Source organism: Muntiacus reevesi, chromosome 12 (genome assembly GCF_963930625.1).
Source record: "Muntiacus reevesi chromosome 12, mMunRee1.1, whole genome shotgun sequence".
NCBI classification, from domain to species: Eukaryota; Metazoa; Chordata; class Mammalia; order Artiodactyla; family Cervidae; genus Muntiacus; species Muntiacus reevesi.
The window spans coordinates 55,979,176-56,004,792 of NC_089260.1; the positions used below are offsets into that span (position 1 = coordinate 55,979,176).

General features: G+C 39.5%; 1 pseudogene; it reads left to right on the plus strand.

Moving 5' to 3' along the window:
- Positions 1 to 615: 615 nt before the first annotated feature.
- The window catches only part of LOC136144734 (small ribosomal subunit protein bS18m pseudogene), a 40,820-nt pseudogene continuing 15,818 nt past the window's right edge, over positions 616 to 25,617 (plus strand).

The following is a 25,617-nucleotide window of genomic DNA, read 5'->3' on the forward strand; positions in this document are numbered from 1 at the left end:
ACTTCCCACCTGAATTGTCTTATTCTGTAGATCAGAGCTTCTCAATGGGGATTTCACCGCATATTACATGGTAGTTTACAATGTGTCATCAATAACAGTGTGGGGCTTCCCTGGTGACTCATTGGTAAAGAATCTGCAGGAGACACAGGTTCAATCCCTGTTCTGGGAAGATCCCACATGTCATGGTGTAACTAAGCCTGTGTGCCACAACTACTGAGCTGGTGCTCTACAGCCCAGGAACTCACCTACTGAGGCCAAAAGCCGCAACTACTGAAGCCCGTGCACTTTGGAACCTGTGCTCTGCAACAGGAGAAGCCACAGCAATAAGAAGCCTGCACACTGCAACTAGAGAGTAGCCCCTGATTGCTGCAACTAGAAAAAAGCCTGCTCAGCCATGAAGGGCCAGTGCAGCCAAAAACAAAATGCTAGACAGAAGGTCCTGACCATGATGATATGGGAGAGCGAGGGAGGACACAGGGCAGACACTGAGCACTTGAGACGGAGTGAGAACCTGATGGACCAAGTTCCAGAGGAGGAGGGGGAGGAGGACAAGTCTAGGATGATGCTTCCCTGAATCTTTCCGTATAGAGCAGGTCAGAATGTGTGCAGCAGCGCATGGGAACAGATGCACATCCCAGCTCACACCTGCTCAGCACCAGCCGAAAGACATTGGCCCCACGCTACCTGGACAACGAAGGGCTCACAACTCAGCATTCTGTGGTCATCTTCAGTACAACCGTTGATATCAGTAAAGAGGCCCTGAAGGAACAGAAAGATTGGATTTGGTGAGAAATGTCATATACATTCTTTTCATTTGTGATGTAAGAAGAATAGCAGAGCTAATGAAACAGGTGAACTTTAAGGCGGAGAGAAGATGTGGGATGTTTAGTAACAATTATTGGATTAGCTGAATCTGATTCATCAGACTCCAGAAACACTGTGGCAAACCAGATCATAATTCTTATGTGGTAACCGTAAGATGACAGGGAGAATCCATCTCTTAATCTTGGGCTTATTCTGCTGTGATCATATCGACACAATTTTTAATTCTGAAAGAAAATGCAAGTAGTATATTAGATTCTCATTATTTCTCTTTTTAACCTATTTTTTTTTTCAATTTCCTAATTTAAACTGTCACAGTGTTTTAGGCTATTTTTTTCAGATGATCTAACTGTCTATCCCCCTTGCACATGTGTAGCTGGACATGGGGATGAATGAAGTAAAAAGACCAGGTAAAAGAGATAAGCAGGAGGTCTAACCCTTTATTGTCAAGCGCTGCACAATTCCAGGAGAGGAAGTGCCAAGGACCAGGTGATACAGGTAGAAGTGGTACCTTGTCCAGTTTCCCTCCACCACCTGGATCTGCTATCCAGGATGAAGTCTGCTAGTCACAGAACCCATGGGAAGAGAAGATGTGGAATGAAGACAGGAAGTTTTTCACCACAGTCGATTCCTCTGCATAACTTCAACTTCTCCAAGTGAGCCTGGAAAAAGGACATAATAAATAGTCTAAAAAGTGTTGTGCTCTCAGACCTGCTTTTCTCTTTTTTAAAATCAATAAAGAGCAACTGATTTATCAGTCTTAATGATGTTTTACTTAGAAAAATCTAGTATACCTGACTTCTGTTCACATTTTTGCCTACAATACAATTCACATGGAAACTAAACATTAGCTCCAGATTTGAGACAATAATTAGACACCAATGGACACAATCAGTCATTGTTTTGAGTAAATTCTTGTCATATTTTCCATTATATCAATATGAAGCCATATTTTATACACATCGTGCTTACCTTCTTGATTTTTTAAAAATATTTTTCACTAGGCTGGGACTGATTTCTCTGGTATAATTTGGTGATCATATAAAATTTTCAAATCTGAATAGTCTTAAAATGGTTAACCTACCTTAAATGAAGCACTATCAAGTAAATATTGAAATTCTCCCTCACAATAATCCAAGAATATAGGCCAAAGATAAAAACAATTACATCTGTACTCTGATACTAAGATTCACAATAAAAAGTATGAAACTCTGCATTTTCTGAAATTAATCATTAAAGCAGAATAAATTACTAACCTATGAGAAGGTCATTGTTTCAATCAAACAGTGTTTTGAGAGTTAGAAGGGGTGTGTCATAATTTTCAAATCAGTTCAGTCGCTCAGTAGTATGTGACTCATTGCAACCCCTTGGACTGAAGCATGCCAGGCTTCATTGTCCATCACCAACTCCCGGAGCTTACTCAAACTCATGTCCATCCAGTCGGTGATACCATCCAGCCATCTCATCCTCTGTCGTCCCTTTCTCCTGCCTTCAATCTTTCCCAGCATCAGGGTCTTTTCCAATGAGTCAGTTCTTCACATCAGGTGGCCAAAGTATTGGAACTGCAGCTTCAGCATCAGTCCTTCCAAAGAATATTTAGCACTGATTTCCTTTAGGATTGACTTGTTTGATCTTGCAGTCCAAGGGACTCTCAAGAGTCTTCTGCAACACCACAGTTGAAAAGCATCAATTCCTCGGTGCTCTGCTTTATTTATAGTCCCAGTCTCACATCCATACATGACTACTGGAAAAACCATAGCTTTGACTAGACAGACCTTTGTCAGCAAAGTAATGTTCTACTTTTTAATATGCTGTCTAGGATGGTCATAGTTTTTGTTCCAAGGAGCAAGCATCTTTTAATTTCATGATTGCAGTCACCGTCTGCAGTGATTTTGGAGCCCAAGAAAATAAAGTCTCTCACTGTTTCCACTGTTTCACCATTTTTTGCCATTAAGTGATGGGACTGGATGCCATGATCTTTGCTTTTTGAATGCTGAGTCAGCTTTTTCACTCTCCTCTTTCACTTTCATCAAGAAGTTCTTTAGTTCCTCTTTGCTTTCTGCCATAAGGGTGGTGTCACCTGCATATCTGAGGTTATTGGTATTTCTCCCGGCAATCTTGATTACAGTTTGTGCTTCATTCAGCCCAGCATTTTGCATGAACTCTGCATAGAAGTTAAGTAAGCAGGGTGACAATATACACCCTTGATGTACTCCTTTCCCAATTTGGAATCAGTGTGTGGTTCCATGTGGTTCTAACTGTTGCTTCTTGACCTGCATACAGATTTCTCAGGAGGAATTTTCAAAAGAGGTAGCTATTAAGAAACTCAAAAAAATAGTTTATTCCATTGTTATTGACATAAAAGTTGTTATATTCAAATTTATATCATACTATTTAATTATAGATTCTAAACTGATCTTTAACTAACACTGTCTGCATTCCTATGATATCAGTATTACTTTATATACTATTTTAACCAATACTAGGTGAGTCCATATATAGTCCTCTTAATGACTGACTGAATTTTGTACAATATAGAGCAGAAGTGGGAAATAACCATCTGGTAGGACAATTAAAGGTCTCCTATATTCCTACATTTCGAGGAATGTATGTGCTTTTCAAGGAACTTTTTGGGCTTTCCTGGTGACTCAGTTGGTAAAGAATGCACCTGCCAGTGAAGGAGATGCCAGAGAAGCAGGTTCAATCCCTGAGTCAGGAAGATCCTCCAGAGGAGGCCATGACAACCCACTCCAGTATTCTTGCCTGAAGAGTCCCATGTACATAGGAGCCTAGTGGGCTACAGTATATGGGTTCACAGAGTCAGACAAGACAGCGTGTGTTTGCACACACACACTTGCAATGAACTCCTGGTTTTACTTTTGTTAGCAGATCTATTTGTTTTAACTCCTTTTCCCACTGTGAATAGAGTGTCTATGCATTTTCAACTGTTGATTTAACCGTTCAAAGAGAAGTTGCTGTGTCTTCACAGGTATTTTACGTAGTTTGTAATTTTTCAAGATCTGATGTTTTCATAAAGCAAGAAACACTTTACAAGGTTGACTACAGTGTCAGTCCCAACATCAATATCTAGGAAGCATCAACAAAGAAATGAAAAAAATAAAAAGAAAAACCTTACCAAATTTTAAAATCTTCACTTAAAATATCATTCACAGAATATTTTCAAAGTATCACTCTTGTGGATGTATTAAAAAGTTATTTCAGTCACTTTGTTAGAAAAATTATACACTAAGAGGCTGTGATATGAGAATGTACACTGACAATATTGAAGGCTGTCTTCGGTGTTTTCTCCTAAGCTCTCCTTTCTCAAAACAGGCCTCTGTGCTGGAATAACTGAGTTGTTTTTACAGGGATGACCACATTTTCCTGAAATAAACAGTGCCCTGCTCCAGATGTAGACTCACCTCTGTATGGAGACTGGCCAAGAAAAGCACAGCTGTCACAAAAGAACTTAGTGGAATAAACTGCATGAGAAACAACCTTAAGGTTTTTGCTGATGCATACACCAAGAAAAAAGCCTTATGAACAGATGTGTGTTGTTTTCTGGATCTGGAATTAATATTGGGAAATATTTTAAGATTATTTTTCCTTCCAATATGATCATGAGTCAGTTATGTCTGCTTCCCTCCAGATTTGCACACAGATGTGAGAATCTTTAATGAGAGGATTTATAGACTGAGTTACTCTATCGAAGGATCTCTTATGGCGTCATATACTGTCCATTCTGAGATGGTCACTTTCCAGGAATCCAATTAGCATATTCATTTTCTTAATCAGGTTTCTGTTTAAATCAAACAGCATCTCCCCAGTCTGGCTAGTTATAGATTTGCTTACCTGCTCCAGTGGAGAAGGAAATGACAACCCACTCCAGTACTCTTGCCTGGAGAATTTCATGGACTGAGGAGTCTGGCAAGCTAGAGTCCATGGCTTGCAGAGTCAGACATGACTGGGTGATCATCACTTTACCTGCTCTAGAACTTTATGCATGAAAAGAGGAAACTTCACCATGAAAAATGCCCAGTCTTTCTTCCAGATGAGTAGTAAGCATGGGTGATCAAGGAGATCATCGCTGTCACCTCCAATTAACATGATCTCGGAAGGGGTTCCTCCAGCCCATCAGGACATGTTAGCATTTTTCCTGCAGGATAGTAATGATCGTTTAGCAGATCAGATTTCTGCAGATCTGATCCTTTAGCAGATTTTCCAGAAGACAATATATAGATTATTAAGTAGCCTTTCAAGATATTTGAACAAGGGTTGCATAAACTCTGTGTAGAATTAAATGCCTTGAATCACCTCACTGTGTAATTTCACTAACGACCTGAATCGGAAACACATGTGTCAGCCTGCTCTCTGTAGGATTATTGATCAACATTCTCCCAAGCAGACACTCAAAAACAGATTCTCTGTGGGCCACAAAAACTCCATTGTGTCTACACTGCAGAAACTGGTGTGTATACAGACGGTCTCACCTGGCATGCTGCAGATTATGTGGTCAAAATCTCTTTCATTTATTCCAAACTGTGTCTAGTATTTTTGCAATAAGTATCTTTGCCAAAGACTCTTTTGCTATGTAACTAGTTGACCATGAGGCAACTTTGCCCATAAAAGATAAAATAACAGAAAATTAAAGGAGGACATGAAAAAACATAGCAAAACTTAAGAAATGAAAATTGAATAAAACTGAAGACTTTGTTGTGAAATACAGTGTATTTGAATATGTGTGGAATTCACTGCAGAACTGCAGAAATAATTGATTTTAGCTGATGGGTTTTATCCAAGCCCTTGTCTTCCAATTCTTTCATTCATATCATTTTTTGCACTTATGCGTTATTTTGTTTGTTTGTTTTTTGGTTGCTGATTCATCTCCTTGCTCCACATCACAATGTGGAGGGAGGTCACTGGTGACTCACGACTTCTGCACTGGGACCAGACCCAAGAAATAAACCTCCACACTGCTAAGACTCTGACATTTTTGGTCTGTTTGAAATTGCAACTAGAATCACTATAAATAATGTACTTAGTTCAACACTTGTTTTTACTACATTTTGAAGTGCTGGTTTTCATTTGGGTTTATTTGGATCTTCCGGTTTAATAGCCATTGTAGCAGAGGAAGATACTTCACAAAATTATATAGAAATCCAAAGGGAGACCATGCATCATTGTTTATACTAGTATGATTTTGCTACTGATTTTTCAGTGCCTTTTATTCACTGCAAAGGTTTTTTGTTGTTGTTGCAATTCAGCTTATAATTATGTCAATCAGTTGTTCTTGAAAACTAATAGGGAAGGTGTTCAGTTTATAGTTTAACAAATGGAATGAATATTCATTAAAGTATTCAATTGAAGTTTTTATAGAGATTAGAAAAGTCTGTTTCCAAGTTTCTGAAGTTTATATTCACAAATATTTTTATAGGCAGCACATATGTTGTTTCTAGCAGCTAATATCATAATGGAGGGAATATTTCCAGATAGCTGTTTTCAAAATTATCTTTCTGTGGCATGAATTTCTTTTGAAAATTAGTAAAAATAGATTAGCAAAAATACCTTTTTTTAAAGTCACTTTAATCTTTAAAGGGTGACTATACTGCATTTATTTTTTAAAAACCAATTGTGCTTGGCAGGATAAAACTTATTGCAGAAAATGTCTGCAAATTTGGAATGCCTTTTTAAAAAAACTTTTTGTTTTGTTTTGGGATATAGCTGATTAACCCAAAGTTTTGATAGCTTCAAGTGAATAGCAAAGGGACTCAGCCATACATATAAATGTATCCATTTTCACTCAAACTCTCCTCCCATCCAGGCTGCCACATAACATTGATGGAATGCCATTTTTTAATAAAAGAAAAAAGCTAATATTTTAAAACTCGATAATTCTTTTAACTGTTTTGCCATGAAATAATAAATGAATCATGTGTTTCAAATATTTAATGGTCAGTCCCTATTTCATTACAAAATATTGTAAGTATCCTGCTGCTGCTGCTGCTAAGTCACTTCAGTCGTGTCCAACCCTGTGTGACCCCATAGATGGCAGCCCACCAGGCTCCCCCGTCCCTGGGATTCTCCAGGCAAGAACACTGGAGTGGGTTGCCATTTCCTTCTCCAATGCGTGAAAGTGAAGTCGCTTAGTCGTGTCCGACTCTTTGCAACCCCTTGGACTGCAGCCCACCAGTCTCCTCCGTCCACGGGATTTTCCAGGCAAGAGTACTGAAGTGGGTTACCATTGCCTTCTCCGGTAAGCATCCTACTACATGTTAAAGTTTAACTGTACAGATATAGATGCTGTCCTGTAGAGCTTTGTACATTCCTTTCAGCTTCTTTGCTATAATAACCTGCTGATGAAAAATTTAGTGAATAATATTGCAAGAGACTTTAGCTGTGTAACCTTAACCTAAGATTCTCCATCGTCACAGAGCAATCACTTCATTAGTGATTACACTCATACATCTTTTCCACAAAATGTAATTTTTATTAAAAAGATCATTCACTTCTCACACCTTCTCTGGTATCTCTTTCCTTTCTTCTTTTTGCATGTGTGCTCAGTTGTGTCCAACTCTTTTTGACCCCATGCACTGTAGCCCTCCAGTCTCCTCAATCCATGGCATTTTCCAAGCAAGGATACTGGAGTGGGTTGCCATTTCCTCCTCCAGGGGATCTTCCCAACCCAGGGACTGAACTCAGGCCTCTTGCCATTGCAGGCATATTCTTAACCACCTGGGATGCTCTCTCTTTCCTTTAGTGATCCACGAAAAAGTGATTTTTCTTGCATTTCATAGCTGTTTCATTGAGTATCACAACCATAACACATTAGAAGCATGTGTTTACTTCCAACTAACTATGGAGTTAGCACTTTTTCAAAACTGCATAATTTATTCTAAGTGCTTTTTCATCTTTAAAGCAATATATCTATGCATATCCCAGTTATATGAGCATTTGCTCACAAAGGAATACACTTTAGATTGCCTTCAAGTTGTTACCCATTTGTGATTTTGTTCAATCACAAAATTGTGTCCAACTCTTTATCCCCCCCCCCCGCCCCTTGCCTGCAGTACATCAGCCTCCTCTGTCCTCCACTAACTCCCGGAGTTTGCTCAAATTCATGTCAGTGATGTTTTCTAACCATTTCATCCTCTGCCACCCTGTTCTCCTTTTGCCTTCAGTCTTTCCCAGGATCAGGGTCTTTTCCAATGAGTTGTCTACTTGCATCAGGTGGCCAAGTTTTGGAGCTTCGGCTTTAGCATCAGTCCTTTGAATGAATATTCAGGATTGACTTCCTCTAGGATTGACTGGTTTGATCTCTTGTTGACTTTAGCTAAATTTATTGCTACAACAGGAAGAATAAGTATGTCTCTAACAATATGTGGCTTTTTTTTATCCTTCTGCTCTTACTAAAAAAAGAAAATCTCAAACTTATAAACATTTAGCATAAAGTTGGTGAAGTTTTATAAAATATGGATTGTGGATTAAATAATTTATACTCGGTAGAAATAGGTAGACATTTATTTTTTCATAATCTATTTGTTCAGATTTTAAATGCCTTGCACATCTGTGGGCCATGGCTTCATTCTACTTTGTGCTCATAACTAAAGGTACCACATAGACTTTAAGAAAAATTTTATTGTTAAAGATAGTAAGTGTAAATCCATTTTCTCAACAGTCTTCTTGATCATTTAGTTTTGGGGTTTTTTTCCCCATGATATCTTGTCAAATTTCCATTTATTTTTCTCTGTAATATGGCCCAAAGCACCATTTCTTTTCTTACTTTTTTACACTAAAAACAAATAGAAAAAATAGAGATTCTAATATTTCCTTCCCAAGTAGTCTATTGGATCAAGTTACAACCCTTTGGTTGTGTTCTTCTTCTTTAGAGACTTACTGGGATTGCTTGTAAATACAACAGTTGCTGCTAAGTCACTTCAGTCGTGTCCGATCCTGTGTGACCCCATAGATGGCAGCCCACCAGGCTCCCCCGTCCCTGAGATTCTCGAGACACGAACACTGGAGGAGGCTGTCATTTCCTTCTCCAGTGCATGAAAATGAAAAGTGAAAGTGAAGTCGCTCAGTCATGTCCGACTCGTAGCAACCCAATGGACTGCAGCCTACCAGGCTCCTCCATCCATGGGATTTTCCAGGCAAGAGTACTGGAGTGGGGTGCCATTGCCTTCTCCAAAATACAACAGCAGGAACTTATATAAACTCCTTTCAATTTGACAACGAGAATTGGCTTTATATCATGGCCTGCTCACACACACACATGCTACAAATGAAGAAAAGTTTTATAAAATATTACTATAAGTGATGCACTATAACAAGTTTACTCTTCTGTTTTACAACGGTGACTTCGTAAAATGTAAGCAGATCTATTTTGCCAATGAAGAAAGGAAGCCTCTGAGACTGTTGGTGCCTACAGAAGTGGTAGAAATGGTACAGGTTGGAGGTCTCTAATTGTATAATCAGCTACCCTTTCACCCTTATCTTTCTGGAAGGGGCACAAGCCAGCCGGCAAAGGAGGTCGGAAGCTATTACCCAGGACTTGGACTCAAGGAGGTCCCTCTTGCCTATTTTTCTAAATTGCAAACTGTCTTAGATAGCTGTTCTACAAGAACCAGTCTGGGGAGCAGCAGTTGGAAAATCCATGTCTCCTGAAGACCTCAGAAAGTCTTCTAATCAAAGGACACAAGAAAGGGGACCGGGGATTCCTGGAGATGATGTCAGAGGCCAGTTGGCACCCTCACTTCAGGTTTGGAATTGCAATGATCCACTCCTTGGAGGATCCGCGACAATATCCTGCTCCTGAATATTCCTGGGCCCTTTCCAGGCTGGAATGTTTTTCTACCTTCCTCCGTTTTCAGAAATCATAGCAATCGAGCTGAGTTTGCAAGTCCTCTGGCTTCTTCTGGTCTTCAAGCTGGAACCACAGTTCATAGATAAGCTTCAGGAATCACCTTCAGGCAACTTTCAAAGCTCATGTCTCTCCCACAGGTTTTGGTTTCTCACATGCAGCCTTTCTCCAAAATGACATGGTTTTATCATCCACTGCTACACCAATATCTTATAGTACCCTGATCTGTTAGCAGTTCTGCAAAACTGTATATGTATAATTAGTATTTTGTTATGATTAACAGCTCTATTCTAAGGCTCTATCTCCCAGGACATGGCAGAAAGGGATATTTCCACAGTGAGCTATTTATATAGTTTTTTGAATCAACATGTGGCTAATCTAACAGTTCCCACTCCCCGTGGGACCCTGCCGTGGTAATGACCAACAGTACTCATTTGATCTTTATTCTCAGAACAATCCCTGCTTTTCCTAGAACTATTCCGCTTACTCAAAATTTCCAATATTATGCCACTTCTCCTCATAAAGAAAGAGGAATGCAGACCAATACTTTATAAGCCCTTGTATACCTGATAGAAAAAATCAAATACTCAGATGCAAAAGTACTCAGTCAAAGCTTATTAAAACAAATGTCTTCTGATGTATTCCTTAGTTGCAGTAAAAGTAACTCTTATATGCTTTATTTTTACTTTTTCTCTCCTTGAATATCATTATGCATCCACAGATTTTCATAGACACAGACTCAATTTTCCTATAATTAATTATAACTTTTCCTTGACGTGCAAATTTTCCATCTTGGCTACTAGTAGCAACTTTTCAGTGGCTCTTTGTCCTTTCAGTGTTATCCTAGACAATTTCTTAAAGTGTCTTTGTTTACTTGCAAAGAGAAAATATTCCTGGATCCTCCTGGTTCCTCCCTGTTTCTCAAAATAGAATGGGCTACTCGCAAAGGAGTCCACATTCCTTTATCTGGAAAATAATTCTAAAGGAAGGTGGTATTGTTGATTAGTCAATAAGTCATGTCCAACTCTTTGCGACCCCATGGACTGCAGCACGCCAGGCTTCCCTGTCCTTCACCATCTCCCAGAGTTTGCTCAAATTTATGTCCATTGAGTCAGTGATGCTATCCAACGATCTCATCATATATCACGCCCTTTTCTCCCTGCCTTCAATCTTTCCCAGCATCAGGGTCTTTTCCAGTGAGTCAGCTCTTCACATCAGGTGGCCAAAGTAGATGGTGTCACCTGAGTTCTGCTGCCTGGCAATGAGTTAAGCCACTTACCTGAGGAAGACAGGTTAAAAAAAAAAAAAAAAAAGCTTTTTCAGAAAAAAAAAAAGAATATTAACTCCCAAGTTCACATGACATTTCCAAATTAACTCTAAAATTACTAAATCATATCTTTTAAAGATTTTGTTCTAATATAAAATTTGTAGCTTTCTGCATCACTTTTTATTAACCTCTTACCTATGAAAATAAAAATTTTTTATCTATATGAAGATCTATTACATGGAATAGAGAAATTACCTTAATTTCATTGTCATAAGAAATATCATAAAAGAGAAAAGTGCACAGCATTATGCAAAAGCTTTGATCTATTAGTTATATGTCACTTTGTTGGCTGTTGTTTTAGTTGCTAAATTGCATCCGACTCTTTAGAGACCCCATGGACTCCTGCCAGGGCCCTCTGTCCATGGAATTCTCCAGGCAAGAACACTGGAGTGGGTTGCCATTTCCTCTTCCAAGGGATCTTCACAATCCAGGGACTGAACCCATGTCTCCTGCATTGGCAGGCAGATTCTTTGCCACTAAGCCACCAGGGAAGCCTGTATATGTCACATGCATCTATTTAACAAGTGGATACAAATAAATACACAATATGAAACAATGCTGTGTATAGCTTAATTCCTCTCTTCAAACAGGCCAGGTACTAGGCAAGAAACTAATCATAGAACCATGCCCTCAACATGCATCTGTAAATGACAAAAAAAGAAAAAGAAATTGAATAGAATGGCATTCTGAGCAAGAACCTTTCTATAGAAGGGTTCAAAGCATATTTGGTTGTCGGCATTTTCTAAAATAAGTTGGTATGTGAGCAGTTTCGCTTCCTCTTGACACTGTTGCATGTAGCATCACAAAGCCCAGTGTCTGGAAGATGATTTAGAGCAGCTAGACTGAATTATCAAGGAGTCTGCCAGGATTCTCTGGCATTTGAGATTTGGCAGGATGCTGCAAAATAAATTTTCTTAGACAATTCTGGGTTTCACTACATACCCAAGTGTTCCTCTGACTGCACACTTCCCTCCACATCTCTTGATGATGTGACTTTTTCATCTGCCCTGGTTAGAACAGCAAATCAGACAAACCTGGGATGAGATCTAACGTCATGCTTCCTTATTCTGTTTCAGTGAACTCTCGTATTTTCTTTGAAAAATGAATATGATTAAAATTAATATTTAAAAGTAAATTTACCAAAATATGAGTCTTTTCTTAAACAACCTTATCTTTTAAGTAGCCGTTTTAGGATCCTGGAAAAACTGAGAGGAAGGTTTTAAAGAGATTTCCCATATAACCCTTACCCCTACACAGGCAGACCTTCTCCATCATCAACAACTCAGCAGATGGCATATTTGCTGTAACTGATGAATCTACATTGACACATCATGATCACCCAAAGTTCATCATGCACATAGGGTTCACTCAGTGCTGGTTCCTGTGGGAATTCAGCTCCTGAGTGACCGCCCTGCTGAGCTGCAGTTCTCTGTTTTTGCTTCTTGGTCTTATAACCAAGCAGGACCCCATAGGGCACTTCTGGGACAGGTCGTCCCTTGTATCCTCTGTTTTAGCTCCTCTCTGAAGGACCCAGATAGACAGAAGAGCCTGGCGGGCTACAGTCCATAGGGTCACAAAGCATCAGACAAGACTGAGCAATTAGGCACACACAAAGTACCTCAGCTGAGTTCAGTTGCTCAGTTGTGTCCGACTCTGCCACCCCGTGGACTGCAGCACGCCAGGCTTCCCTGTCCATCGCAACTCCCAGAGCTTGCTAAAACTCATTGAGTTGGTGATGCCATCCAGCCATCTCATCCTCTGTCATCACCTTCTCCTCCTGCCCTCAATCTTTACCAGCATCAGGGTCTTTTCCAATGAGTTAGTTCTTTGCATCAGGTGGCCAAAGGATTGGAGCTTCAGCTTCACAGCCTCAGTCCTTCCAATGAATATTCAGGACTGATTTCCTTTAGGATTGACTGGTTTGATCTCCTTGCAGTCTAAGGGACTCTCAAGAGTCTTCTCCAGCACCACAGTTCAAAAGCATCAATTCTTTGACGCTCAGCTTTCTTCACAGTCCAACTCTCACATCCATACATGACCACTGGAAAAACCATAGCCTTGACCAGACGGACCTTTGTCAGCAAAGTAATGTCTCTGCTTTTTAATATGCTGTCTAGGTTGCTCATAGCTTTTCTTTCAGGTATCAAAGTACCTAGGTAACAATATTTGATGCAAATTTCCTGAGTAAATATATGAGAGCAGGTAGAGGTGTGTCTTTCCTTTATAAAAATGTGGCCATTTTCCCATTGAAACACAAGAAGGAGGGTGTGTTTACTTCCTCAAAACAGTGTGATGCTAAATGTGTAAAGCATACCTTTAACATCCTAACAGGAAGAAGTCACATAAGTTACACAAAGAACCAAAACAAATGAACAACAAACTCTTCTAAAAATGCGAGGGTTTTAGTCTGATGAATCCATCAGCACTGTTGGTCTACATAACCTGTAATTGTCACATTTCAATCAGCTGTTTTGATCACATCACCAAGTGTGCACTTGAGCATTGCTGATTGGAAGGTACTTGGGTGCAGACTGGAAGCTGTGACCAGATATACCCTGGCGTATTTCCCCATTTGATATTTAACTTCTTAGTCAACCAAAGGCATTTATACGACTGCAGTACAGTTATCGTCTCCTTTTTCTTTCTTTTTTTTTAACCCAGATCCTCTTTATTTCAAAAGAGAAAAGTTGAGTGTGAGCTGCACGCTCTGGTGCTTTCTGCATCGTACCTCAGTCGTGTCTAAATGTTAGGGACCCTACGGACTATGGCTTCATGTTCTCTGTTGATTACTTATTCTAAATTTATTCCATGTCTCTGGATGTATCAGAGACTGCTGCTTGTTGCTGCTATAATTCTCCTCATAGTCCCTGATTTTGGTTGTGACAGCAACAAGCCCAGCTAAATATTTGCATTCCCTGACCTCCTTTGCAGTTTGGGGTCTGTGGGGCACAGTTTTCTGGCTAAAGAAATGCAAGCTAGGAAGGGAGGGAGAGGTCACCATGAGGTAAGATTTGAACAGGAGCAGACTAGCTGCCATAAGCCACTTTTTCTCTTTTCCTGTTGCCTTCTTCCTGCTTGAAACAGGTGGCCCAGCATCAGCCTTTTCCTTCAGTCCATGAAGCTGTGGCTCTCACCCTGCAGGTGGTGCAGCTGAGAACCCAAGAGCTTGACACCTTTTTCCAAGGACCCCTTGGGGCCACCACACCTCCCTTGTGTGACCCAACTCAGGTCTGACCCTTTGTGAGCTGAAAAGAACTGCTTTTCCAGTTAAGTCATAATCAGTTCTGTAATCGACACTGGATACATTGCTACCTTTAGAAAATTAAAAGCTAAAAGCCTAACTGTAAAGCCTTTTCATGTTTTTGATGGGATGGTATTTACATTACATTTAAAGTCGCTCAGTCATGTCCGGCTCTTTGGGACTCTATGGACTATACAATCTGTGGAATTCTCAAGCCAGAATACTGGAGAGGGTAGCCTTTCCCTTCTCCAGGGGATCTTATGTAACAATAAGATGGTGTTACATCCCAAATATATGCTTCCTCACATATTTGCCAGAATCCAGATAAAAGAAACACAACTTATAAAAATGAAAACATGTAATAAGTCAGACTTTATGTAGCTTTTCTAAAAATTCTATGCAGTTTGCCAGAGTCAAATGATGGCCAATGTCCATCACTGTCCCCATTCAATGGAAATTGTAATGGGGAAAATTATTCTTTACATTAGATGGTAAACAATGAGGCATTTGATTTCCAAAATATGGCTGGCCAGGAAAAAGAAATATCTCTCCTTTTGATAGAAAATAACATTATCTGCCAAAATTCTGAAGATGAATGCCAAGGACTAGATGAGTCAAAAGTTTGCTGGCAAAAATAAATGTACAAGTTTTGAAATTAATCACATTTTTGGAAACATGCTTGTGATATACTCTTACTGTTTGCTATCCTGGAGCATGACTATGTTACTGAAGCCAAGAGTACCCTGCAATAGAAAGCCAGTTTCCAAAAGCAGAGAGGCGTGATCTTTTCAACATTTCAGCCTGGATTCAGGTGATAAGTTTTGCTCACAGCACCCTCCTCCCATCCCAGGGATAACCAATGGATGCAAACAGACTTTGTGGTTACTGTTTAACTGACAAGAAATCACACTCAGGAAAACTGACCAAAGTTCTCTGCTATGATGAACAGTGTAAAATCTGAGCTTGGATTACAAAAGAAGCATCATTTGCTAATCTCTCCCCACGTACCACTTTCCTCTTCTGGGTTCCTGGAACTTTGCATCAGCACAGTGAGGCCTTAGAGTTCTTCCAACTATTGAACCCATCTTTTGTCCAAACGCCTTCTTACATTAGTAACTAACATGCAAACCAGAATTAAAGCAGAGGAAGTCTGCCCAGGAGATGGTTATGGGAGAAGGTGGAGATCGCATGTCACAACCACAAAAGAAACTCCCAGCTAGTTATTTACTTGGCTTTTACGTGTGAGGTGATCAAAAGGTAATTCTCTGGGGCAATGAGAATCTGCTTTCCCTAAATTCCCTGAATTTCCCTGAATTTCTCACCCGCAGATGCATAATGAAGTAGCAGGTGAAGATTCATTCACAGGACAAACTTCTTGAGTGCTGAGCAGGTTGGGGATTCAACATACACTTTTCTCTCACTGTGTTCTTATCACTGCTGTGTGTTTCTTTTTTAATAATTTTTCATTCTTAATAGTTTTGCTATATTTTAACTTAATATTCTAATAAACTAGATATTTCAAGGGTTTCTATGCAGTTTAGAATATACCATCTGAGAAAATGAAATTTGTAAAAACTCAAACTCAATTTCTCGGTCTTCTTTTTTTTCCCCCCCAAACATTATTTAATTCACTGTTGAGGTTTGGAGTCTAGATAAATTGAAATTTTTGCTAAATACTATTAAGTAAGTTCAAAAGATATTTTGATTATGTTTATAATATTCAAGCAGGATGAGGCCATGTGTATCTAGAAGTTACACAAAATGAATGGTATGTGTTGAGATCATAATCCAGTCCACAATTGGACTCCAGTCTCAGAGCTCTAAGCCACTTTTAAAATGAAATAAAAACAAATACATGGAAAAAACTTTTTTGGGAGGCTTCCTTCCTTCATATCTCAAAATTTTAAATGCAAGCAAGTCTCAAGTACAACATTCTAGAAAGTATAACAAACAGCTTGAAAAGCGTAGCCAATTTCTCTCTTCCTGTGTAGGGTTTCTCCCTTCCTCCTTTGAATAAAATGCATTCAAAGAATGTTATTCTTTCTTCAGTGAACACAGATACTTTCTGATAAAGAAGAAATTTGAGATTCCCATGTTTGGGGATCTATCACTAACAAACGAAGATTAACTTTCAAATCTCCTAACCTATACAATCCCTAAAATTGGTGCCGATTTAGGAAATCCAGCCCCCCCAGTTTGCTATGAGAAACAGCACTATATTGTAATAAGCTGAAATAATGCTACATAAAACTCTACTCCTTTTTTGGTTTTCTCAAAAGTGAAGGGGCTAAGATTACTTAATGAAAGTTAATAATAATAATCATTAGATACAGATTAAATTATACAGCAATGACTCCAGCTCTATTTCAATATGTTGTTTTTATTTCACTATTTTAGAGAGAGGAAAAACTAAATTCTGTTTTAAAAATTTATCAGGTGTCATTATTAATACTTGAGAACAAAATGGAATTAATCTAAAATAATGAAGGAAGTTACAAAAACAACTCCTTAGTAAATGTCTCCAAATATATTTAACATATCCTCCAAGTGCTGTGATCAGCCTGAATGTGAAAATCGCTCAGTTGTGTCCAACTCCAAGGACTATACAGTCCATAGAATTCTCCAGGCCAGAATACTGGAATGGGTAGCCTTTCCCTTCTCCAGGGAATCTTTCCAACTCAGGGATCGAACCCAGGTCTCCTACATTGCAGGCAGATCTTTACCAGCTGAGCCAAAAGGGAAGCCCAAGAATACTGGAGTGGGTAACCTACCCCTTCTCCAAGGGATCTTTCCAACCCAGGAATCAAACCAGGAGTCTCCTGCATTGCAGGTGGATTCTTTACCAACTGAGCTCTCAGGGAAGTCCATGGTCAGCCTAGAAGTAACTATTTTACATTTCAAAACACTGTAGCTTTTTACAAACTCTGGAGTTCTACATCACCTGCTCCAGGCTGCCACAGAACACTGCTCCAACTGTGAAAACATCCACCTGTAATTAAGTGAATTGGAAATGCTGAAGGAAAGATGTAACGCTGTAGGGTACCAATTGATTAAAACACGTCTTTTATTCCTTTTTTGGCAGCTTGAGAATATTTTTGTGTGCATTTAACCTGTATTGATTTCTTTAACTTCTTAAAAACACATCAGCATAGGTCAAATAATCCTATTATATTGGAGGCCTTTAAGAAACCTTTAGAGGTGATGAAACTAAAGCATGTGGCTTCTGAGTGAATTGCCTGCAGTTTCAGACGTGATTGGAGGCAAGACAGGGTTGGAACTCAGGGACCTTGAGTTTCCTGTAGGGACTGTCACCCCTCTACTAGGAGAAGGACTTAGGAATTTTAGGCACTGCAACTGTCAATGATATACAGTGTTTTCAGAAGCTTCCATGCACTGTTTAAGGTTCCACTAAGCATATCATTGCTTGTCAGCTGCTGGGACATACATAACCAAATAGGATGACACATGATCACTTGTAGAGGAAGACAGGCAGTGTGCCTTACAAGAGGACCGGAAGTCCCATCAATTACCATGGCCTCTAAATACTCAGCATACAGTCTGCATGAGCTCACAGGACCATTCAGAACGACTTACAATTGATTTCAAGTCTCAGTAGATGACAATAAGCATGCGAAGGGGATAGGAGAAACCAAAACTTGGGTAACCACACAATTTTATTCTGAGCTGGATATTGAGGAGGAAGAAAAGTGATGCTTTTCTAAGAGGTGTTTTTCTTCAGAAGCAATAGAACTGGAAAATAGTAGAAGATGAATTAGTAATCAAGTATTTTGCAGAGGATGAAGAGAAAATGTGTGAGACCCATTTAATCTTAGCTGCTGAATTACTACCAATATTCTATCTCATTCTAATAAAGAAGCTGATATGTTTACATTTTCCCCCATTCCTGAGGCAAGCAGAATAATAATTTGTCTCAATTCAATTTCCTGGTTACATTAACTTAGAGATCAATACACGAAGGAAGATTTACTTGTCAAGTTTGACTGCAAAAGGCAAAGATTTTACATTCTTATGTTTTCATTACTAGTTCATATTTTATGCCCATCAGGCTACACTGTCCAGGATTAAATAAGATGGAAAATTTTAAGCACTGCTGTCTGTACCAAATCTGTCTCTTGTTCTACCAATTTCAGAGTTAGGTGGATCCACTCACAATCCCTCAACCTCCTCAATACTGAGGATCCCCACTCCCCTCTGCTTACCACCTTCATAGACAAACTCTGGGCTTAGTCATCATCAGAGTTTTCAAACCTCTGAAATCTTAATGGTAAGAGTTCACTGTCTCCCTGAGGACTAACTGCTCATTTCTTCCCAAGGCATCTGCTCAATGACACCAGTAATCTTGGTCTCCACCTGCCTCCCCCACTAACTAGTAACCAGTTTTGCTGCTCTTGCTTCATCTCCTAACTAACCTAGCTCATGATGCTGTTACTTGAGTAATTCTTTCCCAGCACCTGCTCTCATTTTCCTCTCTCACTTTTCTTCTGCACCACCTGTTTTATCAGTTCTCTATAAAACTAAAACTTAATTCCTTTTTAAAAAAATTACATGTTCGTGCCCTTTGGCCATTTACCTGTGGGGATGGGAGTGGTCTTCTTATCTGGATGCTAAGATCTCATTTGTCATATGAATCGCATAAGTTTACTCTTCATGTTAATATTTTATCTGTACAAATTGCAAGTATGTTCTCTCAGGGTTTATATTTTAATTCAAATATACTGTATTTAATTTTATAGAAATTTAAGATTTTAATATGGTTACATTTTAAAATCTTTGTGCTAGATCAAATTTCTTTATCATAAAAGGAAAGTATTCACTTATATTTGCCTTTAATATTTTGAAAGTTTGATTTTTCACATTCTGGAGTTTCACAGAACTGGAATTTATGTGGGGGTATGTTGTTAGGTAGGTAAAGGCTAGATTTTATCTCGTTCAGTATTTAGAATCAATCGCCCCACTCTTTAAAAGTTCACCCACAACCACAGATTTGTTATGCCACCGTGTCGCACTCCCAGGTTTACTTCTGAGTCCTTTGTTTTGCCTTGTTCTATTTAATTAAGCTTGTGTCTATATTACACGATTTTAATTACTAAACTTTGCAATGCACCTCCGAGGGCTGTTAGCAGATATTCTCCAGCATTGGCTATTCTTGGTCTTCTGTTATTTTGCACAAATTCTGGAATTAGCTGATCAAATTTTCATGAAAAGAAAGAAGTAAGACAGGGAAGAAGGAATGGAAAAGAGAAAGAGGAAAAGAGATTCACAGACTAGTTGTTACTCAGACTGACATCACTGAAGTGTTCTCATCTGTGAACAATACTGCTCTCCATATATTTCAGCACAACTTCCCATTTTTCAATAGCTTTGCTTTCTTCTCCATGTCTTTTGTTGGATTCATCCCCATAATCTTATGACATTTTCTTTTGGCTTATTGTATTTTCTAACTAGTGGTGCTGGCATATAGGAATGTAGTTGATCTTTATGTACTAATCTTAAATGCAACACCATTTCTAAAACTTCTTACTTGTACTTATATAATTCTCTTAGACTTTCTATGTAGAAAGTCATGCTGTCTGTGAATAAACACAGTTTATACTCTATCCTGATACTCATTCTTTTAATTTTTCTTTTCTTTATTGTCTACTATAGATTTTTTTTGGCAGATACCCTTATCAAAGTGAGAAAGTTCTCATGTTCCCAGTTTTCTACGTTTTTCTTTTTTTTAGCATCAGTAGATGCTTAATTTTATTGAACCTGTCATAGTATTGAGATGGTTTTGTAAAGATGGAGAAGGCTGAGTAGCTGTGTATGACATGGGTTTTCTATCAACTCACAAACCTCAACTGCCATCGATGTGAACTAAATGAGACAAAATTGTTCTAAATTCTGATAATGTCAACACTGGCTTTTAGTCCTGCTCCACAATGACCTACTCATAGTGGAAAACAGCTTCTACAGATTTCCGAACATCCAACAGGAAGCTGCATTAAATATCTCCTTTAACTTGGAGCTCCTCAGCCCCCTCTCCCAGGCTAGGAGATAACTTATGTGGAAGGAGTCAGGAGCCACTAACACTAACAATCCTGTCCTAAAATGCATGCTCTCCCTTTGTCAAATACCCCTCAAAGGATGTCATGAAATCCATTCCTTTTTCCTACAGCTTCTTGGCAGAGGGATTTGAAAACTGGGCTGGAGGTGAACAGTCAGCTGGAATGTGGCTGAGAGGTATCAGCCCTCACATCAGCGTATTTTGGTCCTGCAGGTATAGGGAGAGGGCCTTTCATTGAGTCCTGTGATATCTCAACAGGTTTCCTAACGCTGAGCCACCCAGGCTCCTGGAGCAGAGACAACTTCTTTGTCACAAATTATTGGTACCATTACTAAACTCAGATGGTAAATATTTAATTCAGGATTTTATATTCATGTTTATATAAATTTATATGTCTTATACATACACACATGCATACATATATATAGAGAGATAAATATATATGGTGTATATATTTAAATTATTTAGAGTTTTATATATGTATGTTTTATGGGCTTCCCAGGGGATGCTAGAGGTAAAGAACCCACCTGCCAGTACCGGACACGTAAGGGATGCAGGTTTGATCTCTGGGTTAGGAAGATTCCCCCGGAGGAGGGCACAGCAACCCACTCCAGTATTCTCACCCATGGACAGAGGAGCCTTGCAAGCTACAGTCCATAGGGTCGTAATCAGTCAGATACAACTGAAGTGACTTAGTACAGACAAGCATACATATGTTTTGTATAAATTAATATAGTCATTCCCATTTACTTACTTGCCAGAGGCATGCTATTTTATTAACTCCCTCACAGAACTAGCTTTTGGTTTTTTTGATGCTATTTATTACTTCTGAGGTTTAAAATTTTTACTTTCTGCTTTTCCTTCCTTTCCTTCACCTTTCTTCAAGGTTACGATGTTGATCTGGGTTCTGGGGTTTTATTGTTGTTTTCGTCTTGTTGAATTGAATGATGAGGTTATTCATATTAAATCGTTTTCCTTTTTTAATGTATACACTTAAGAGTTTATTTCCTTCAAAGGAAATTTTGCTGCCCCTAAAAAGATGTGACATATGTAGTGTTTTTTTTTTATTGTTCAGTTCTTAATGCTTCGTAATTTACATCATGAGGATCTATGACTTATTTATGCATGCTCTTAAATATCCATACATTGGGTTTATTCTTTTTGCTTTTGTAGGCTAATTTTACTGCAATTTGGTAAGAATGTGTGATCAGCATTCTGCCACATTCTCACAATTTCTTCAGCTCTGTCTTCCAGAAACATTGTTTAAGATTCAGTAAGCATATTTTCATGTCTTGGAATTCTGTTTACTCTTATCTCAAGTCTGTCTAGTTTCAAGCTACTGACCAGTTTCTTCATTGAGGTATTTATTCTTTCTTTTATGCTCACTTCAAGCACAATTCTTCTACAATGTTGGAGTGTTAATTTCTAGAAGAGGTGATTCTGGAGTTTAGGAGACATGCTTCCTCCTGTCAAGTCCCACTTCCTGTCTGGGGTGTCCAAGGGGGTTCATCTTTCCCTGGGCCACGTGTGTTCCCTGTAGGATCCAACAGGCTGAAAAATCCTGGGAAATCCTGTCCCAGAGCTGTGAACACTGTTCCCTCCAGGAACTTAGCACTGAAGTTCTCTCCAGAAGGCTGTTTTCAGATTAGCTCTTCGGCTCTGTGTGCTTGTACCAGAAAGAGAGAGAGAGACGAACAGACAGACAGAGAGAAGAAACAGACCCCACACATACCTGTGCTGATATGCTTTTTTATTTTCTGCCAGCATGAGACCCAAGCAAAGACAAGACTTTCCTTTTTCTTTTCTGGTGCCCTCTTCTGGGCCAACAGGCAGGATGTGCTGAGAGAGGGGTCCCTCCCACTCCAGGTGATGCCATGGGCAGTCCCCTGCCCCAGTGCACACCAGAGACCCCTGCCAAGAGGCTACATGTGTAACTGAGGAAGGGACACATCCGGTCATCAGGCTCTTGCATGACCGAAAGTTTCCCCAGTTCCTCTGGTGTCTTTCCCTCAGCTCGAGTTTCTTCCTGCTGAGCAGGCACCCTGTCCTGGCCGTCCTCTTCTCCTTCTTCCCTGCTCTTCCCTGTCGAGGTACAAACACTCACCTGCTTGGTCTCCTCTGCGTCATCCCCAGCTGGTCCCCCTCTTCTAATTCCTCTTCCCCTGAAGGCAGGACTCCATGCTGCCTGAGGAAGAATTACTCAATTCCAACACTCAGCTTCCTGCCGCGCAGACTTACCGCCCAAGAGAAAATTCAAGATAGAGGGGCCTCCCTGGTGGCTCAGGCAGTAAAGAATCTACCTGCAACGCAGGAGACCTGGGTTTGATACCTGGGTTGGGAAGATCCCCAGAGGAGGAACTGGCAACCCACTGCAGTATTCTTGCCTGGAGAATCCCATGGACAGAGGAACCTGGTGGGTTGCAGTCCATGGGGTTGCAAAGAGTTGGACATGACTGAGCAACTGAGCAAGCACAGCTCAAGACAGAAGAGGCTCCCTTCACCAGTCCTCCAGGTTTACTCTCTTGTGCGTCACTGTCTTTTTCTTTAAAACCCAGGAATTCCACAGTACTTCAAGTTTCTTGAAAATGTAGTGTTACTTCCTGCCTCTCTGAGTTTGCATATGCTTTCTCTTCTTATCTGAACCAGTAAGGGGATTGTTAAATTCATCAACCAGTCCTATATGCCAAAAGTTAAGTTCAAAGGGTCATTACTAAAATTTAAGCATGAAACAGGAGCCAGAAACTTATGTCCAAGAAGCCTGGGGGGTTTGACTTAAGACAACTGTTGAAATCTAATAAAGGGTCTCCCCAACTCAAGAAGATTAAATTTTTACTTTTAAAAAAATGTTACAGATTTTAAGCATGTTTTTGTCTTGTCTTATTTATTCTGCCCAAACAAGGTAAATGACAATTCTTACTAGAAATAGTTAGAAAACTATCAGTACATAGATTATCATGCTTATCTTTGTAGGTAATAAAACTGGGATAATTTTATGGCTAGAAATGTTCTTGAACTTTTGGATAAATAATTTTTATGAGCTATTTTTAAGCTTCTTCTGTTTTAATTGGAATGGATATCACAGTTTTTAATTTATATAATGGGTTTTAAGGCCAAGGAGAATTTAATGAATCAGACCCAGATTTCTTCTGAGATCTGTTGTCACACTATTGGATAGGAGCTATAATTCTTCTCAATCTCTAGCAGTAGTATTCAACTTTTCTTCTTTTAAAATGCCTAAATTCCCACATCTGAGAGGCAACCCACAATGTGGACACAGACCAAAATGGCCCCGCTTCTCATCACAACAGGCTGCATACTCTCCTTTAGCTGTATCCATTTCTGGCTGATAAATCCTCACCAAGAAGAAATGTCTTCTAAAGTCAAGTCGTCATCACTCTTGGATCTGAACATCTGGCTTCTCTCCCTTTGCAGGTCAGAATCTGGCCTTGGATCTTATGCTGATTTCCAAGGATGACTTCAAACCACAGGAGGCTGAGCTAGCACCTCAGCTAAGGTTTATTTGAACAGAAATAACTGAAATAGGAGACTATCCAGATTTCACCATTTTCTTCTGAAAGTTCAGTTTCCAGGTGATGCATTCTCATTAGTAACAGGCAGCAACCCCATGATTCCAGCCTGGCCGTGAACTAAAGAGCATGACTCCCTAATATCCTTGGTGCCACCGAGCTTCAGGGAAGAGGTGGATATCTCCTGGCCCCCAGCTGCACACCATGGAGTCATGCCCATTTGGACACCACCATAGAATTCACGTGGGCTTTTCAACTCGTCTCCTTGCTTGACAGCAGCAGTCCTGCCAAATGACATAGCAAAGAGTACTATCCCATATTGTAAATTTAAAAAGAAATCAAATTTCATGATTTCCTAAGACAATGCATCTGTTAAGAACAAAACTGTTCTTCCACACATCTCCGACAGCAAGTCAGTTCAGAACTTGCTCCCAGGCCTCCTCCATCCACAGCCCTCCTTCTCCAGGCAGCTTCCTAATAACTGCTCAGCTGCTTCTTTTCTGGATGAAGCAACAATCCAGCTTGTGTGCCACCCCCTGAGAGGAACTGGGGACCCAGGGTGCAGCCATGTCCTGCCAGGGGACAGAGCTTCCTGCATCCTCAGAAGGAGGAGATTTGTTCTCAACCTACCTCCCCTGCTGGGGCACCATTCAGTCCGCCCTGCACCCCAAAGCTATGCATTCATCAGGTCATCCCCCTCGGCCATGTCGTCAAGGTCTCTGCATTCATGACAGCAAACCTTAAGATTTTAAAGACAACTCACCTCACAGTTTGGGACTTACCCAGGTTGAGGGCAATTTTTTTTTAAGTTTAATTTAAAAGAAACATTAGTACAGAACAGCAATAACAAATCTTCATATTTTTAAAAATACAAGTCCCTGAATGTTGTTTAAAATCAAGAATAATCCTACTTCTGCATGCGAAGCAATAGCCCAGACAGTACTTGTTGTGTTGTTATTGCTTTTCTCCAAGTTTATTCTGTTGTAATTGACGTATGACATTAGTTTCAAGTGTGCAACATAATGCTTCACTATTTGTATACGTTGAGAAATGATCACAATAGCTTTAATTAACATCTACTAGCTCACATGGTTATTTCTTGTGGGGGCAACTCTTCAGAGCTACTCCTTAACACCCAGCTTTCAAACATGAAACACAGTGTTATCAATGTAGTCTTTGTACTGTATACTGTATCCCCAGGACTTACTTGTTTCATCAATGAAAGTTTGTACCTTTTGATCCCCTACCCCATTTCCCCAGCCCCCACCCCCACCCCTGGCAGCTGCCCATCTGTTGTTTGTTTCTATGAATTTGGTTTTTCTAGATTCCACATATAAGTAGGATCATATAGTATTTGTCTTTCTCTGTCTGACTCATTTCACTTGACAGGTTACATGTCCATCCATGTTGTCCCAGATTTGGTTGTAACTAAATTTGCAATATTTGAGTAACAATAAAATACAGCGTTGTTGTAAAAATGACTTTTAAAATGTTAAATGAAAATTAGGAAAATTTTTGTAACTTATATCACAAAAATTTGATATCTTTTAAACATATAAAGTATCTAAAAATAGAGGAGAAAAAGCCCAACAGTGTTACAGGAAAATGTGCTGAAAAACAACTGCTTAAAAAATGGAAATAGCTCCCTATGAAAAGCTGTTCAGGCTTTTAACAAATCCCAGATAGCTCAGGGCTAAAGAACCTGCCTGCTAATGCAGGAAACAAGGGTTCAATCCCTGGTTGGGAAAGATTCCCTGGAAAAGAAAATGGCAA